Raw genomic sequence first — 19251 nt, forward strand, 5'->3', positions numbered from 1 at the left:
CCTTTATAAATGTATATGTATTATTGTGCTCAACAAGTAAACTGTGATTACTATGTTGAAATTGATAAATATAGAGGCAAATATGTATAGTATTTAAAAATTGTTTCGAAAAATATGTAAAAAATGTTGCTGAAAATGTGATGTGAACAACTAATATGAATATAGGTATATGTCTGAGTGCCGGATCCTTATAGTAACATATGTATTTAAAGTGCAGGAATCTGCATAATCCGTGTCCCGTGTACCGGCATCTCAGTCTCCATACATGTATATATAAAAAAGTGTATATAGTGCTGTAATCGTGTATATTGGATCAATCATATATATCTCCAAGTGCCAGGTGCTTATAATCACATGATTATTTATGGTGCAAGGATCTGCATAGTCCGTGTCTCTTATACTGACATCTCAGTCTCTATGTATATATATGTAAACGTGTGTATAGTGCTATACTTGTATCAGATCACTTATATTCATATAATAAAAAATATAGTACTTAAAAAAATGTGAATATATTATAATAAAAAAGAAATATATAAACTGATGTGTGTGTATATGTATATAGTGTAAATACCTTACTATGTTATAGATGTATAATTAAATAGATACATGAATCCATTATAGTGACAAATTAAATAGAAATATAAATATTCAATCATGTAAAGTAATAACAATCACTATAACTAATTAAATCAATATATAATTCAATAAATAAATATAAAAACTTAATATGACCTAATGTAAATATATACTCATAAACCAATGATACCCCTATGTGTACAAAGTGAAAATTATGCCTAATGTAATTGACCTGTTGATATTAAACACTTACTAATCACTATTCATAGAATAATGCACCACATAACACAATGCTAATTTCTGTGAAACATATAACACAAAAGAATCCAACCACACTTTTCACAAATAACATAATGTTATAGATGTTGTGGCATGTATAAAGGATCTCATCCTCAAAACAGGGGAACTCCTACAAACGTGTACACCTGACAGAAAAAAGGGGAGTTGCACACAAGCCCTTATGTAAAATATATTATTTATTTTACAAGTATTCAATTCATAAAAAAACATTACATTATATAGACAACAGAGGTTATAATAGGAAAATAATCAGAGCATATGGAGGCAATATGGCTATGTATATATAAAGTGTCTTGAGTGCATGTAAACCATCATAAGAATCATAAAGTGCTGAATCATTCAAGTACAATTAAATATTCCTCTATACAAAGTGCACCTATCTATTCTACAGTCATAATAAGTTTTACATGGTTCAAAATCTTCACTATAAAGTTGGTAAATATATTAGGCACCTATAGACATTTATAATAAATATTTGAGCAAGTCCAAAAAATCAGAACAATAGCTACGAGCAATGTGCTCCTTACCCATATTGCCAACCACTTCCCCAACGCCGTTTCGGTTCTCCTTTTTCAAGGGGTCGCTGCTATTTCCTTGTCCTGTACTGATATTTATACCCCTCCCCTCAGAAGTTTCGCGCCGAAGCCGTAATTGGCGCCGGTGCTGCGCCTCCGCCCCACGATTCACTGCCCCACGTATCGGACGCCCCTCCCCACGGCACGCAAGCCCGAGAGACTATCTCCCGAGCCCGCGTGCCACGGGCGGGGCGTCCAACCGAGAGCAGGACCTCAGGACGGCCATCGCCGCGCCGGCGCACCAGGCTTCGGCTCGGAACTTCTTAAGGGTATACAACAGTTATATTGTGTCAACGTAAACCCTTTGGAGAGTACATCTCCAAAAAATGAGCCTAATGAATATGTGCATATAGACATAAATATAAAGTGCATAAAGTTTCTATTAATAAATAAATATGATATATAGATATATAATTAATATTTAAATAATTAAAGTGGAATATATTTAAACTCACACTTCAAAAATATATTTCTACACATGTACCATTAGGAAAATAAATCCACAAGAAAGAAACAAAAATCAATGTGAGTAAATGTTGTCTATTTAGATTTTGGGTGTTGCTGTAGATGTTGTCTATTTAGATTTTGCAAAAGCATTTGACACTGTTCCACACCAAGGGTTATTGTATAAGCTAGGACAAATAGGTCTTGGAGAAAATGCCTGTGTTTGGATTAGTGAGAGGGTGCAATGAGTTGTTGGTAAATTCTCAAGCTGGACAACTGTGGTAAGTGGGGTGGCTCAGGGTTCTGTCTTGGGTCCAGTTATCTAACTTATGTATTAATAATCTTGAAATAGATATTAGAAGTCACTTGTCTGTGTTTGCTGACGACACAAAATTAGGTAAGGTTATAACGTCTGATCAGGATGTAGCGTCTCTTCAGAATGATTTGGATAAACTAGGGGACTGGTCAAATAAGTGGCAGATGAGATTCAATATAGATAAGTGTAAGGTAATGCACTTTGGTATCAAAAATAAGTATGCAACCCACTCTTAAGGGCATTGCATTGGGAAAAGCAGAAAATGAGAAGGACTTAGGTATAATTGTAGACCATAGACTTAGCAACAAAGTGCAGTGCCAGTCAGCGGTTGCAAAAGCCAGTAAGGTATTGACATGCATAAAGAGGAGTATTAAATCACTACATGAAAATATAATTTTACCTCTTTATAAAGCAATGGTGAGACCTCACCTTGAAAATTCGGTGCAATTTTGGGCATCAGTTTTAAATAAGGATGTTATAGAGCTGGTGAAAGTGTAGATAATGTTAATGTGGGCTACAATGTTAATTAGAGGAATGGAGAATTTTAGTTATGAAGAAAGACTAGAAAAACTGAACTTGCTTTCACTTGAAAAGAGACGTCTAAGAGGGGATCTGATCACATTGTACAAATTACAGACCTGTAAGCTTAACATCTGTGGTGGGGAAATTGTTTAAGAGTTTATTAAGAGATGGCATACAGGAATATATTGTGAACAATGATATCATCAGTAGGAGTCATCACGGTTTTGTGAAGAACAGATCACGTCAGACCAATTTAATTGAAATTTACTCTATTTCAATTTGCATATTTTATTAAAAAGGATTAATCGCACCAAATTGTGGCTTCAGGCGCCCCATGTATTATGAAAGGGCATGCTTATGATAATGGAAAATCCCAGCAGTAGTGGCAGTAGCGCCACCCAAATGTACAACCCCTTGCACCCCTGCAAAGCAAAAGTGATAGATTCACTGGAGCAGCAGCCATTTGGGAAGAGACCCTTGATTCTAAGCTCCCCAAAGTCAGATTGGCACCTCTAAAATGGACAAAGCAAGATACTTTTTTTGTGACAATAAACAGCCTCAACCCTCGGAGAATGCAGCTCTCTTCGTACCTGCTGGCAAGCTTACAATCTTGAGGGAATGGGGTGACAAACATAAGGCACAGAGAAAGCATGAGAGGTAGTGTGGTGGTTGTATCAATGACAAGGAAGTTCTAGCAGCTAAGATGGTATGCTTCTCTGAAGAAGTGGGTTTTGAGATGTTTCTTCAATGTTGGGAGGGATTCCAGACATATGGGGCAGCCCGAGTAAAATCTTGTAGATGGAAAAAGGAAGAGGTGATAAGTGAGGAGAGCCTTAGCCCCTGGGAAGAGTGTAAGGATCCAGTAGGAGAGTATTTGCTTATGAGGGCAGAAATGTATGGAGGAGCAGTGGAGGGTTTCACAAAGCGGGGAAGCAAAAGAGGAGTGGCATGCAAGGAAGATAAGCCTAGCAGCAGCATTTAGGACAGACCATAGAGGAGAGAGTTGAGGCAGTGGAATGTCAACCAGAAGAGAGTTGCAGTAGTCAAGATGGGAAATTATGATAAGTGAATGAAGTGAATGAGTTTTTGTGGATTCTTGGGTGAGGAATGGGTGGATGGGAGTGATGTTTTTAGGTGCAAGCAGTAGGATCTGGTGAGGAACCAAATGTGAGGGATGAAGGAGAGGATGACCCCAAGGCATCGGGCCTGGTTAGTAGGAGAGATAGTCGTGTTGTTAATGGTGATAGAGAATTCAGGTAGTGGTGTGGAGATGAAAGGAGGGAAGATAATAGGTTCAGTTTTAGAAAGATTAAGTTTCAGGTAGTGTTGTGACATCCATGAAGAAACAGCAGACAAGCAATTGGTAATACGGGACATGAGGGATGGAGAGAGATCAGGAGAAGACGGCTAGATTTAGGTGTGATCTGCATATAGCTGATACTGGAGGCCAAATGAGTTGATTAGTTTGCCAAGAGATGAAGTATAAAGAGAGAACAGCAGAGGGCCAAGGACTGAACCTTAGGGGACGTCAACCGAAAGTGGAAGGGGTGATGATGTCTTGCCAGAGAAGCTGACAGAGAAGGAACAATTAGACAGATATGGGGAGATCCAGGAGGGAGCTGTATCTCGAATGCCTGTAGAAAACAAGTGAGTCAAGAAGAAGGTGGTGGTCAACAGTCAGGGCCGGCCTTTGGGGTGTGCGACCTGTGCGACCGCACTCCAGGGTGCGCCGCCGCGGGGTCCACCGCTGCCGCGGGGTCCGACGCCACCGTAGCGTACCGCTGCCGCCAGCAGCGTACCTAGCGGGGGGGGCGGTCTGCACCGGGTGCCGCTCATCAGGGGGGCACCCGGCACCCCTCCAGAGGCGGACAGTAATGTCCGCCGCTGGAGGAGCAGGCTCGCAAGGGAGCGGTATCGGAGGTCTTTAACAGACCTCCGGCTCCCTTGAGTGATTTTAAGCCGGGTTCAAGGGAGATCCTTGAACCGGCTTAAAATCACTCAAGGGAGCCAGAGGTCTGTTAAAGATCTCCGATACCGCTCCCTTGTGATCCGCGCGGCAACAGCTACTGTGCGCCGGGGTTTGTTGTCAGAAGCCGCGCCCACCGCTGTCCGTGCCTTCTGACCCGGAAGAAGACAGAAGAACTGAAGAAGAGGAGCGAAGAGAAGGAAAAGGAGCTGTAAGGAGAAAAGAGGAAAGGTAGGAAAGCATTCGGTGAGAGAGAGTGGATTGGTGTATGTGTGGATTAGTGTATGTGTGGATTAGTGTATGTATGTGTGGATTAGTATGTGTGGATTGGTATGTGTGTGGATTGGTATATGTGTGGATTGGTATATGTGTGGATTGGTATGTGTGTGGATTGGTGTATATGTGTGGATTAGTGTATGTGTGTGGATTGGTATGTGTGTGGATTGGTATGTGTGTGGATTGGTATATGTGTGGATTGGTATGTGTGTGGATTAGTATATGTGTGGATTAGTATATGTGTGGATTGGTATATACGTGTGGATTGGTATACGTGTGGATTGGTATATATGTGTGGATTAGTGTATGCGTGTGGATTGGTATGCGTGTGGATTGGTATGCGTGTGGATTGGTATACGTGTGGATTGGTATACGTGTGGATTGGTATACATGTGGATTGGTAAGTGTGTGAGAGTGATGGGTGTTATGTTGTACCATTTCCAATGTCTTTTTCATGATCTAATTATGCTCTAAAAGTACATCATAACTCCCATCATTCTATACTGTTCCATACAGTGGCAGAGCTGGGAGGCAGAGGCCTTGCACCCCAACCGTAGGACTCCTGAAAGGTAAGTGAACTTCAAAGAGGGAAAGGGTAGATAGTTAGGAGGGGGTAGATAGGGAGAAGGGAGTGAGACAGGGGAAAGGGGGTAGATAGGGAGAAGGGAGTGAGAAGGGGTAGATAGGGCAGAAGAGAGTGAGAAGGGGTAGATAGGGCAATCATACTCCTATCATGCCAAGTCTGCGAGTACATCCTGGAATCTGGGTATGCCTGGGCATGATAGGAATGTGATTGCTGTTAATCATATATATATATATATATATATATATATATATATAATATTGTTATTTAATTGTTTTGTCCTATTTTGGTGTGTTACTTACTTTAAATAAAAGTGTTAGATTTTTTTTTTGGCCAGGTAAATGCTGCACTTTCGGTTTCAGTCCAGAATTCGTTTCGGTGCATCCCCACTACTAAGCCAGACAATGAAGTGGTAGGCCTACACCACATCAATGTTTGGCATAGTATATAGTGATTGGGGTTTTGTTACAAGTTTTGTTACAAGTTTTTATTCCTTTCTTTTTTTGGGATGGGGGGGCGCCAGAGGAGTAGTCCGCACAGGGCGCCAGAACACCTAAGGCCGGCTCTGTCAACAGTATCAAAATCAGCAGAGAGATCCAAGAGTATTAGAATGGATAAGTGACCTTTTGCTTTGGCAGAGAGCAAGTAATTGAAGAATTTTGTTAGAGCCGTTTCAGTAGAGTAAAGGGGTTTGAAACCAGACTGTAGATGGTCAAGGAGGGAATTGGAGGAGAGGAAGTTAGTTGCTTGAACGGATTGTGTATAATCGCCTTACTGAGACATAAAAGGAATCAGAGTGATAGGACGGTAGTTAGTCAGACAGATGGGATCTGAGGAAGGATTTTTTAGAATGGGTGTGATTAAAGGCTGTTAGTACAGTTCCAGATGATAGAGAAAGATTAAATAGGTAGGTAAGTGAAGGACCAAGAGATGGACATAGAGACTTTGAGGTGTGATGGGGTCAAGGGGACAGGTTGTTGGGTGAGAGGAAGAAAGAAGAGTGGCTATCTCTTTTTCAGTAGTAGGGGAAAAGGCAGTAAGTACAGGATGAGTGGAAAGAGTGGTTATGGGTGGTGAAGGAGGGGGTTGTAAAGAAGAGAGGTCTTGTCTAATAGTCTCGATCTTGTCTCTGATGTGGGTAACAAGATCTTGGGCAGTGAGAGGTTTGTGTTGTGGGTATGGAGGGAAAGAGAAGGGAGTTGAAGGTAGAAAAAAGGTTGGAAGAAAGGGAGTATATGAGAGTGGAGCTGTTTTACGAGAGAGAGGGCAGAGTAGTAGGTGCGAAGCATAAATTTATAGTGAGTAAAGTCTTCACTGGATTTGTATTTTCTGAAGTAGTGTTCAGCCGTGCGGCAGCACTTCGGAAGAAAGCGTGTGGTTTTGGTTTCAATTGTCGGGGGTAACATTTAGTAATTGGCGCTACGCTGTCAAGAGATAAGGCAAGTGTATTGTTATAAAAGGAGGCTGCTGCTTCTGGGCAGGAAAGGGTTAAAATGGAAGGTAAGAGGTTCTAATGAGGCTGACAGTTGGGTAATGGTATCATCTGGTAATGGCCTACAAATATGAGGGGAGCACTGCAACTTTGTTTTGTTAAGGGTTAGCACTGGAGAAAAGGTTACAAGGTGGTGGTCAGACAGAGGGAAGGGAGAGATGGAGAAAACCAGATCAAGTGAGTGTCTCTCAGTGTGTGAAGGGGAATTAGTCCACTGAGAAAGACCAGAAGAGGATGTCAGGGAGAGGAGTTTAGAGCCAACAGAGTTGTTAGATATATCCAAAGGAATGTTAAAACCACCCATAAACAGGGAATATGAGGAGAGAGGAAGAAAGGGAGCCAGGCAGAAAAGTGGTCAAAGAATTGTGAGGTAGGACCTGTAGGGCGATATTACTGCAATTTGAAGAGAGAGCGGAGAGAAAATACAGATTGTGTGAACCTCAAAGGAACAGAAAGAAACCCTGGAGTCATAGGCGTAAGGGGAACATGACCCTGCCAGCACTACAGGACGGTGCACATGGTATTAGGGCAGGAAAGGGTTAACTCAGCAAGGGTTAGCACGAGGTGAGAATGCACAGGGAACGAGGGGGAAGTCACAAGGAACGTGACTGTAGGGGGAAGGGGACAGGGCTATAAAGCCCCTCTAAGCACACGTGCAAGGGGCAATTACTGAACACCACAGGAGCAGTTTCCCGCCCGCCCTCCCCCTTTTTTTTCTTTTGTCTTTGTGTTTCTGTGTTGGCTTTGTGTGTTTTTTCTTTCCCCCTTTCCCTCTTTCTTTTTGCAGGATCTGTTTTCTTTGCTGTGGCGGAGGAGTTCCCTGGAGAAGTTTGAATGATAATGGGAGTGGCAAGTTGATGGTTTTGGTTAGAGGTTAGAGTTAATGCCCTCCCTGTACAGGATTAACCAAAGCGTTAAGGTGGAGCTCCCCTATCCGACCCGCGGTCGCTTGGGCGATTGTGGTATCCGGCGGAAGGGGTAGTGTGAAGCCATTGTTTTGTGTTTAGGTTGGGAACCCTCAGCTGTTTGTACACAGGTGTACAGAAGACTGTATAGTATTTATACAGAAGTTATTATTAAAGTGTTTTTACAATAATTTATAAGATGTTAAATAAAGTTATGTCGAGACATTTGTTAAATAAATGTCTCGGCCTTTTCTAAATCCAATAATGTGTCTGTCTCTTATTTCGGGTTTGGGAAATGGGGAACCTCCTGGGTATGGGCAGTGCAAGGGTCATGAGAGGGAGGGAGGGCTTGGTATATGCTGGAAGGTGCAGTGAGGTGCGAGAAGGATGCCTGCACCCCTCCCTATTTGCTATCAAGCCTATGAGAGTGGCTGAAGCGTAATCCTCCGAAGGAGAGTGCAGCAGAGGCGGTAGTATCATGGGCCTTCCAGGTCCAGATCCAGGTTTCAGTAGGTACTAGGAGGTTAAAAGCATAGGAGATAAAAACATCATGTATACAAGCCAGATTGTTGCATACCGAGCGGACATTCCATAGGGCGCAGTTAAAGACGGGAGGGGGTTTCTGGTTAGAGATGAGTAAGAGATGATAGGAATAAGATTGTTTAGGTTGCGCATGTTGGTTGAGTTTAGTGGTTGACAGTGATAGGAATAGGGAAGAATATGTGGGGGACAGAAGTAGCAGAGCAAACACAGGCAGGTTATACATATAGAGGTTTAGTGCTGAGGTACTGGGGTAGCTGTGAAGGTAGAGAGGGAAAAGATTTAGAAAGGTTTAATGGGGAGTAATTAGTGACAGGCGTGACATAAATTTTAACAAATAAAAACATCAGTAAAAGTTTCAAGTTTGCTTGGGCTTCAGTTGTTGTTGGGAAGATGGAGGAGTGTATTGTAGGCTTTGGTGGCTTTTTGCTAAAATTAATTAAAAAAGCTAAACAATTAGAACAAAAATAAAGTTGTCATTTGGCTCATTACACCAGGAATATCTACCATGCTGCAGACAATATACAGGTCTACTAATATTTCTAATAAAAGCCACAACCTTGCTAGTAAAACTACTTTTTTTCAAAATACTATTACTTCTGTCTGCGTCACAGCCAAACCCAAAGACAATATTTTATGAGTCTCCTATCAGGGAAAGGGTCAAATACTTTACTAAAGCAGTAAGTTCTACTTGTACCTGAGATAGGGCAGGACTCAATCACTTAAAAAAGGTGGGAAAAAAGATTAAGAGGAAGAAAAATGGCTTCCAAGACTTTCTGGCCAAAAACAGAGTCTTCCTTAGCCATGCTATTGAGTCTAATGCTGGGCAAAGTTATGGAGACTTCCCCAGGTAGCAGTCCCACAGATCTGGTAAAGAGGTGGATACTGCCCGAGTAGAGTGGGCCCGGATTCATCCTGGGGGAGACTGACCGGCTGCAGAATATGCCAAACTGATGGCCGACACAATCCAGATAGCAATGGAGTACGTGGAAATGCTCAATCCCCTGTCAGGACCGGATGAGGCCACAATAGGCGAGAGGACTTCCTCAGTAGCAGAGTCCATTCCAGATAGATGGTGAAGCACCTCATGGTCTAGATTGTGAAGGGCCTCTTCCCCAGATGATCTGGGCAATGGAAAAAAGGTGGGTAACACGATTTCCTGGTTCTTGTGGAAGGCTGACGGCCCTGGTATGTGGCCGCACAACCCTAGATGCCCACCCTAGTGAGTGCAGTCGAACTGCACCAGGCCTTGTCTGACTCCACTACTGCCTGAACTCCATCTTTGGACGCTCTGGGTCATTACAGTCGTCTGTATGGACCCAGTTCCGTGACAATGGGCTTCCGCCCAAAAGAAGATCCTGAGAGATATGTGCAGCAGACAAGGGCTCCTGGTACCTCCTTGCTTGTTGATATACGCTACAACTGACCGATTGTCGGAGCAAAGCAGGATGTTCTTGCCTTACATCTGCAGCTCCCAATGACGCAGGGCGTTTTCCACCTCAAGCAATTCCAGACAGTTGGAAGGAAGGGGTTGAACAGCAGGAGACCAAAGGCCTTGAGGAAAGCTGTCTTGATAAGTGCCCCCCCACCCATCCTCTGATGCTTGAGTCGGTGGTTAGGGTTTCCTTGGCCGGTAAGGACCACACTTTCCCTGCAGCTAGGACGTCTCTTCGAAGGCACAAGGTGAGAGATGCTCTGACACAAGCGGGCAGGCGGATGAGCTTGTCCAGGACGAGCAGGCTCCCGTTCCACTGATGCAAAAGAAAATTCTGGAGAATCCTCAGGTGGGCCAAAGCCTAAGGAACAGTGTATCTTGTGGAGAACAAATGCTGTCGATCTTGAAAGGTGGAAGAAAGCCTTTCCCGAGTGAGAATCCAGATGTAGACCCAGGAACATGGCTTGCTGAGAGGGAACAGTGCTGGACTTGTCCCAATTCAGAATCCATCTGAGCTCCTGCAAGGTCTCGACCGCTCTGGAAAAATGAGACTGGAGAACAGGAGCCGAACTGGCATGGATAAGCTAGTCGTCTACGTAAGAAAAGACAGAAATTCCTTGGAGCCCGAAGTGAGCTGCCACCACTGCCAGAAGTTTTGTGAAGAACCTGGGACTGCTGACAGACCAAACAAAAGGGCCTGAAACCGGAAATGAAAGATGCTTGAATGCTGAGGGATGGCTATGGGTAGAAATCGTTGATGAGATTTTTTTCGTATTGCCCAGACCCAGAAGCTGCCCCTCTGCCGCTCACACCCCCAGGCCCAGTACCAGGACATACAGGTTTTCCTTTTGGAACTATTGGGCGGCCAGAATAGCCTCCTGCCCCACTATGCCATCTGTGAAGCAGACAGGATTATCTCCACAGGGTGCACAGCCAGGGCTCCTGCCTGGTGATCGGAGGAAGATATCAGAGGTTGGGGTCTGTTTGTGGATCCCTTTATCTTCCCTATTGTTCCTGAGAGACCTGAATACCCCAGCTAAAGGGGGTGGTTATAGTACTCATAGATCTCATTCTGTGTGTTGATGTGATTATGTGAAGATATATATCTGTGCCTGTGTACAGTAAAGGTTTCTGAATGTTATACCCTACATTGAGTCTCGGCTAGTGACTGGGAAACCAGGCAAAGAGTGTGTTGTCCCAGACTAAGGGAGCACAAGTCAGCGGAGGTAGTCAGTCAGACTATCCAGCACCATGACACAGAGAAAGAAGGCAGAACAAGAGGAGGCAAAAGAAGAAGTAGAGCTTGGGGAAAAGGAGACAGGGGCACAGAAGTGGTAGGAGAACTTAGGAAGACATTGTGAGAAAGTGTGTCTGTGTAAGAGAGTCAGTGAGAGTGAAAAAGCAATGAAAGGCAAATTTAAAATCGCTTTAGGAGGTCCATCTTTGTTTTCTGACATTCGTATGAATTAACGAAAGTGGCAACTTTCATTAAAATTAAAATTTGTACAAATACGTAGGTACAAGTCTAGTGCTCCATATCAGTTAAGGGTGGATACTTCTAAATGGGCGCTCACATAGAGCAAAAGGCAGCACTGTGTCTCCTTTCACCCCTTAACGACAAAGCCCGTACATGTATGGGCTCCCGTTAAATAGCTGCTTTGCAGCATCCATGGAAGCCTCACAAGTGAGGCTGACCGTGGATGTGGGGAGGAAAGCCCTCCCCGGAAGAAAAATGGCCTGGCTAAAACAGCTTAGGAAGCGATCGGAATCGCTTCCTAAGCATTAACGGTGTAGCTACACAACCCCCCTACCCCGAAAGCCGTCAAAGACGTTGCCGTAATTCACACAATGGCATCTTGAGAACTCTAGATCTCCTCCTACAGGTTGAATGCAGGTACTGCATCCAACCATGCAAGGTCAATGGAGCCCAGCTCACTAATCAGAGTGATTAGTAAAAAAAAAAAAATACATTTTAAACAATTAAAAAAAATAAAAAATAAATAATGTTCAAAAATGTTCAAAAAAAAAATAAAAACAAATATGGTAACATGTAAAAATCCCCACTGTCACAAAATGCAATTCTTTATCTTCACAAAAATTCTCGCATGCAGGAGTGTACCTAGAGTATTTGGCACCTGGGGCGGATCCTGTATGTGGCACCCCACACACACACACACACACACACACACACTTTAAAACTGCATAGCTTCTATCATTATATACTGAGGCACACATTGACTGGGGTACAGCATAACACCTATCACTATATACTGAGGCAGACATTGACGGTGGTACAGCGTAATCCCTATCACTATACATTGAGCCAGACAATGACAATATTGCAGCATAACTCCTATCACTATATACTAAGCCAAACATTGATGTGGTGTAGGCCTACCACTTCATTGTCTGGCTTAGTAGTAGGGATGCACCGAAACGAAAATTCTGGACTGAAACAGAAAATGCAGCATTTACCTGGCCGAAACCAAATATGACCCCCCCCCCACACCATAAAAAAAAATCTCACACTTTTATTTAAAGTAAGTAACACACCAGAATAGGACAAAAAATTTAAATAACAATATGTTAACAGCAATCACACTCCTATCATGCCCAGGCATACCCAGATTCCAGCCTGTACTAGCCGACTTGGCATGATAGGCGTGTGATTGCTAAAAAAACTTTGTTTAACATGGAGGATGTTAAATAAAGTTAAAAAAACAAACAAACAAAAAAAACAGATGTTTTAATTTAAGTCCCGAGCAGACACCCCTGTTGCGGCCACACAGGTCGCACACCCCTAAGGCCGGCCCTGCCTGTATTATGTATGTCTTGTTTGGTTATGTTTCTTTCTTGCTCTCTCTGGATCTTGCTCACTCTGTCCCCCTTGCTTGTTATGTTTCTGCTATATCCTTTGCTTAGCTTCCATACTCGCTTCCTGCACGCGAGTCATAGTTATATAGTTATATAGGATGAAAAAAGACATGCGTCCATCAAGTTCAGCCTTTCCTATATCGGTTAACTAGTTGCTGTTGATCTAAAAGAAGGCAAAAAACCCCCAGTTTGGCTCTTTCCAATTTTGCACTAACCAGGGAAAACCTTCTTGACCCCAAAATGGCAGTCAGATTTCTCCTTGGATCAATAAGCTGTTTCCCCATAATTAAAGAATATATCCCCGAACATTATGTTTTTCCAAGTATACATCCAGTTGCTGTTTAAATGTCTGTACAGACTCTGATAAAACTACCTCTGCAGGCAGAGAATTCCACATCCTTATTGTCCTTGCTGTAAAAAACCCTTTCCTCTGCTTTAGACTAAATCTCCTTTCTTCCAGTCTAAACGCATGACCACGTGTCCTATGCATAGTCCTGTTTATGAACAGATTTCCACACAATGGTTTGTATTGGCCCCGAGTATATTTATATAATGTTATCATAGTCTAGTGCTATGTCTCATGCTTGTTCCAGGGTGCCTGCAGGATATCACTTCGTTTCATTTTAGACTACATCTGCTGCTATGTCAGGGTGCTGGTATGTGTGCTCAACACCCGGGTGAGTGTGGTCGCCCTGCGCCAGGCCCTGTCCAACTCCGCTACTGCACCGTAACTCCTGCACACAATCTTTGGGCGCACTGGGTCAATGCAGTCATCTGTATGGACCCGGTTCCGTGACACTACCATAAAGTTTGACAAAGGCTGGTGGTAAAATTAGTGCATGGAAAGAGTTAAAATACCAGCATTTCAAATACTTTGGGGTGTTTAGTTTTCAAAAATATTTGGTTTGATGGGGTAAGTTGTATTGGCCAGCTTCAAAGATACCCGAAATAGGATATGAGGCAGAATGACCAGCTTTGGGGGAAAAATGGTTTTGAAATAGCATAACGCTACTGGTACTTATTGCCCCATAACGTGCAGAAAAAAAGCATAAAACATTGGGTATTTCTAAACTCTGGACAAATAGTAGAATCTATTTAGCAGTTTTTTCATTAGTTTTTGCAGACGAGTAAAAGTTTTTTGTTTAAAAAGTGAGAAAAAGTCATTTTAACCATAAAATATATATTACCATACCATATATTTTAACATTTTTTTTTAAAGTAAATTAGATGATATGATAAAAATAACGGTATCTAAAGAAAGCCCTGTTTGTCCTGAAAAAAACAATATATAATATGTGTAGGAGCACGAAATGAGAGAGAAGAAAATCACAGCTAAACAGCAACACTGAAAAATGTTAAGAGCCATTGTCCCACAATATACTACGAGTAAGAAACAGTATTGTCCTTAAGGGGTTTTTAAGTATTGTTTTATTTAGCACCATCATGGTCCATAGTTCTGTACAATGGGTGGACAAGACATAAGAAGTAGTATATAACACACCTGCTCAAACAAGCTTACAATCTAGGCTAATATAACCACACACATTTTTCTTCTAAAAATGCTTATGAGAATCTGTTTTACTGATTGTAAAAATTTTGATTTTGTTGTTAGGGTACACTTACCTTTTTAGATTTCTTTCCCTTTTTCCCTTTCTTATTTGTGTTCTTGACTGGTTTTTCTTCCTCCTCCACATTAGAATTTAAAGCAGCTGTTGGAGGGTAATATAAGGAGATCACTGTATTATATAGCGAGTTTGTTAATAGTTCTTAACTAAATGCACCATACAGAACAGCTTGCCTTAAAACGTAAAACCATTTAATTTGTAATAAAACTCTGTATTTGTGAATTGGAAAGCACACCAATTGTTACCCTTTTTCTTAGTTTTCAAATCTTTAGCTGCATCAGCTTTGGTCATAAACATTGAATTTGTTTCCTCCATTGATGACTTTAGATTCTTTGAACTGAAATTTGAACTTTCATTGTCAACCTCTTGTCCTGAGAGAAAAAAAACATTTCAATTAATTGGGTGCAAGGTAATTATCCCTGATATCTTCCATTTAAGGAGCTTGGCTTTTTTTTACTGTCATCTGGCTTTTGTACAGTACACCACAACAAATGTAGCAAATTAGATGGCAACATATTTGGCTTAAATAAAAGAAGGCGATGGCACTGTAATTCTAGTTCTGCTTTAGTGAGTTTAATGTGCTATAAAAATGTACCTTTTTTTTTGTGTTTGCCATCCTTTTTTACTGCGTTGGTATGCGCTCCAGAGTTCACTTTAACTTTTTTATTTTTCATCTCAAGTTCTTTTTTATCCACTTGAAAACAAGATAAAACATTATTTTCTGTAATATAAAAAAATACTTTAATTCCTACTTGTCATTGTCAAGAATTAAAGTGGCAGTTCACTTAAATAGATATCAAAGACAATTGCATACATTTACCAATAATAAAGTTATAACAGATTAAATAAAAAAAAATAAAAAGCACTAGCATTTGCTCGCATAAGCCCAGAAGGTTATTTAGAAACAAACAGGTGTTGAAGGGTTAATGAACAAAACACTTGACTGGATAGCAACATACAATTAACAAATTAACCTTAACCATAATAATTTGGCTACAGCTTTAACCTTTAGCCCCTTTCTTAAGATCTTGTCCCAAACTACAGCGAGCTATCCAGACCAAAATTTACCTTCCAGCCGCAGGACACCAGCCCAGAGGGCCCCACCCCTTTATCCTATTCCTCCACTTTCTGGCTACCTACCCAGTGGTGTCACCTGTCAGTTCACACTTCCCTACAGGGCTTAGATCACTGCCTCTAGCCACTCCCCCGTAGCTGTGATAGCTATACCCAACCACCATGAAAAGGGGCAGGCGAGTCTCAGTGATTGTCTTGCTGTCCTTGCACGTAGGTGTTTCCAGGGTTGCCTTCTCTGTGTTTTGCCAGGAAGGGACTAACCACCAATACACAAAAATATCAGTTTAATTCCATGCTCCAAAGAACATGAAGAATTAAAAAAAGAGGAAAAATTAAAAACTGACAAAAAAGTAACCCAGGAAGAACAATCATTTGGTGGGATAGATTTTTGTTTTGCGCTTTTGACTATATGTAAATGTAATACTTTTAATGAATGTAATGGGTATTTTCATTCAAAGGAGATGTTTCGGGGGGCTTGCAGAAAAGTTGCGTATTCAACTGGCTTGCTTTACTATTCATTGTAATGCAGAATACTGGCATGTTTCTCCAGCAATAAGGGCTGAGCTCACCCTTTATAATGCATAATGAAGTGAGCGAAGGGACCTGAGGAATTTGACTGATTTAACTAAACATGTTGCTAATCCACTAACCTGCAAATTGTTTGTAAGGGCTTGTGAATGTCTACACTTTTTGTGAGTTACAGGGGAGGACATGTAAATGCACAATGAACTGGCATGTCCTGGTCTGTATCTCACAAAATAATATCCCGTTACATTAAAATTAAATACATTAAAACAAAATCAAAACTGGGTCTGAAGCACCCATTATTAACCAAAGGGGTCCACTCCTCTCTTCCCCGTCCATGTTTCCTTGATCAATTCTGTTGTTATTATCTAGGAAAGTGGTTCTCAACTCATGGGTCGTGACACAAAAGTGGGTCGCGACCCTGTCTTCAGTGGGTCGCGGAGGGTCAGGGCCGGACTGGAGGCATACTGTCAGGACCGCGGCCGTAACAATCAGGGCCATCAGGTAGCCTCTGGTCCGGCATGTTCTTTAGTATTACTCCCCGACCGCAAAGCAAGTTGCTTGATTGGTTTGCGGTCACTGTCTGCTCCTAGTGGGAGGTGAATAAAGTTTTTCTCTGATTGCTCCTCCCCTCTTCATGCTGCAGCCCGCGGACAGCCTTTCCACTCCCTCATCTTTTCTGAGGTTATTTTTGGGTCACGACTTAATGACCAAAGAAAAGTGTGGGTCCTGAGGATACACGGGTTGAGAACCACTGATCTAGAACACATTGATCTCAAAGGACTAGTACACCACATCCGAATTTGGACTTACATAAAAAAAAAGAGGGCCCTTTTTAAGTGAGCTTAAGCACTATACACTCACCGACCACTTTAATTTTGTACACCTTGCTAGTACCGGGTTGGACACCCTTTGGCTTTCAGAACTGCCTTCATTCTTTGTGACATACTTTCTAAACTGGAAGCATTCAATTGGTTCTAAGGGGCCCAAAGTGTGCCAAGAAAATGTCCCCCACACCGTTACACCACCAACAGCCTGAACCATTGATACAAGGCGGGATGGATCCATGCTTTCAAGTTGTTTACACCAAATTCTGACCCTGCATCTGAATGATGCAGGTGGAATTGACTCATCAGACCAGGCAACATTATTTCAGTCTTCCATTGTCCAATTTTGGTAAGCCTGTCCAAATTGTGGCCTCAGTATCCTGTTCTTAGCTGACAGGAGTGGCAATCTGTGTGGTCTTCTGCTGCTGTAGCTTTAAGGTTCAGCGTGTTGTGCGTTCAGAGATGGTATTCTGCATACCTTGGTTGTAACAAGTGGTTACTTCAGTTACTGTTGCCTTTCTGTGATCTCGAACCAGTCTGCCCATTCTCCTCTGACATCAACAAGGCATTTTCTTCCACACAAATGTCGCTCACTTGATATATTTTCTTTTTAGAACATTCTCTGTAAACCCTAGAGATGGTTGTGGTAAAAAAGGCAGTAGAGCAGCAGTTTCTGAAATACTCAGACCGGCCCGTCTGGCACCAACAACCATGTCATGTTCAAAGTCACTTAAATCCCCTTTTTCCCCATTCTGATGCTCGGTTTGAACTTCAGCAAGTTGTCTCGACCACTTCTACATGCTTAAATTCATTGAGTTGCTGCCATGTGAGTGGCTGATTAGCTATTTGTGTTAACAAGCAATTGAACATGTATACCTAATAATGTGGCCAGTGAGTGCAAATAGACACATAAAAGCAAGGGGGGTTCAGTCTAGTTAACTAAACTGATCAGAGTTAACTGATGCTGTACTTGGACCCATTCTCTTTAATATTTTTATTAGTGATATTGCAGATGGTTTTGATGGAAAGGTATGTCTATTTGCTGACGACACAAAAATTTGCAAAGTTTTTGCATAAGACCCCAAGGGCAGAGTATAGAATATTTGATACTGTCCTAACCTCAACGTGCGAGGAAAGGGATTTAGGGATAATTATCTCTGAGAATTTAACCCCTTAACGACAAACCCGGTACATGTACGGGCTTGCAGTGCAACGTGATAATGACAAAGCTGGTACATGTACGGGCTGCTGTTAACCCCTTCAATCCCAGGGGTTTTTGGTACCTCAAGTCTCTTTTCCTGTGAATAGTGTAATGAAAACTATATATTGTTTTTTTCAAGGAGAGATACAGCTTTCTTTTGATACCATAGTTGGATGATTAGCTGACAATTTAGCTGAAAATGAGAAATTTAGTAAAAACTAGCGAAAATTACACAATACACCTATTTTTTTTTTAATTTTCCCTCTGAATCCTCACAAAATTAGGTAAAGTGATGGAAAATCCCCTCCAAGTTTATCAATTCAGGTGTCCTGATTTCAGAAATACCTAATTTATATAGATTTTCCATACTTTCCCGGCACCAGGGAACATACTATAACAGGGCTTGACAAATGTGTTGTGAATCTAGGCGCCAGCTAAAAAAGTTAGGAGCCAGGATTTTTTTTTAAACTAACAGTTGGTCAGGAGTGATCTGATCATTATCAGCCCACTTACTAAACTCACAGCATTTGACCTGGAAGCACCCTGGACTTTCAGGTCAGTGCTGGTTGTTGTTGTTTTTTTGGGGGGGGGGTTTAACACTTTCAATGCTGATGTTCCATTGGAGCACAGCATTGACTGATATTAAGTCCCCACAAGCTTGTGGGGACAAATGTTAACCCCTGCAATGCCACGAATGTGTCATACACAATTGTGGCATTGAAGGGGTTAACGCTGCACTGTCGCTCTCCTGGAGCGATCAGGCAGAAGGGGGGTGTTGGGGCTGGTCTCTACACTCATGTGGAGACCAAAGAACCCTCTCCCCCTGTCCCTGAAGCTGCCTCTGGCAGCTAGGATGCAATTGCTGGTCTATAGACCAGCCATTGCAGGGGGGAGTCTCTGATGACTGCTGTAGGCTTCCATGCCTACAGGAATCATCAAAGGGCTTGTGGGGGCTCGTTTTTGCTGTTGCTGGTCTGCCTGGGCTTCCCAGGAATCGCTTCCTAAGCATAAACGGTGTTGCTGACATGCCTCAACATCGATATGGAGGCATGTAGCAACACAACCCCCTTACCCCGATAGCCTTGTGATTGCTCTGAAGAGCAACCACGAGCGCTATCATGTAAATAACGTTGCCGTCATTCACAAGATGGCATCAACAATAGAAAACTGAATGAGTTCACAGAGGGTCTAT

Source organism: Sceloporus occidentalis, unplaced genomic scaffold (genome assembly GCF_023333645.1).
Source record: "Sceloporus occidentalis isolate IW3139 unplaced genomic scaffold, rSceOcc1.0.p SCAF_286, whole genome shotgun sequence".
Classification (NCBI taxonomy): Eukaryota; Metazoa; Chordata; class Lepidosauria; order Squamata; family Phrynosomatidae; genus Sceloporus; species Sceloporus occidentalis.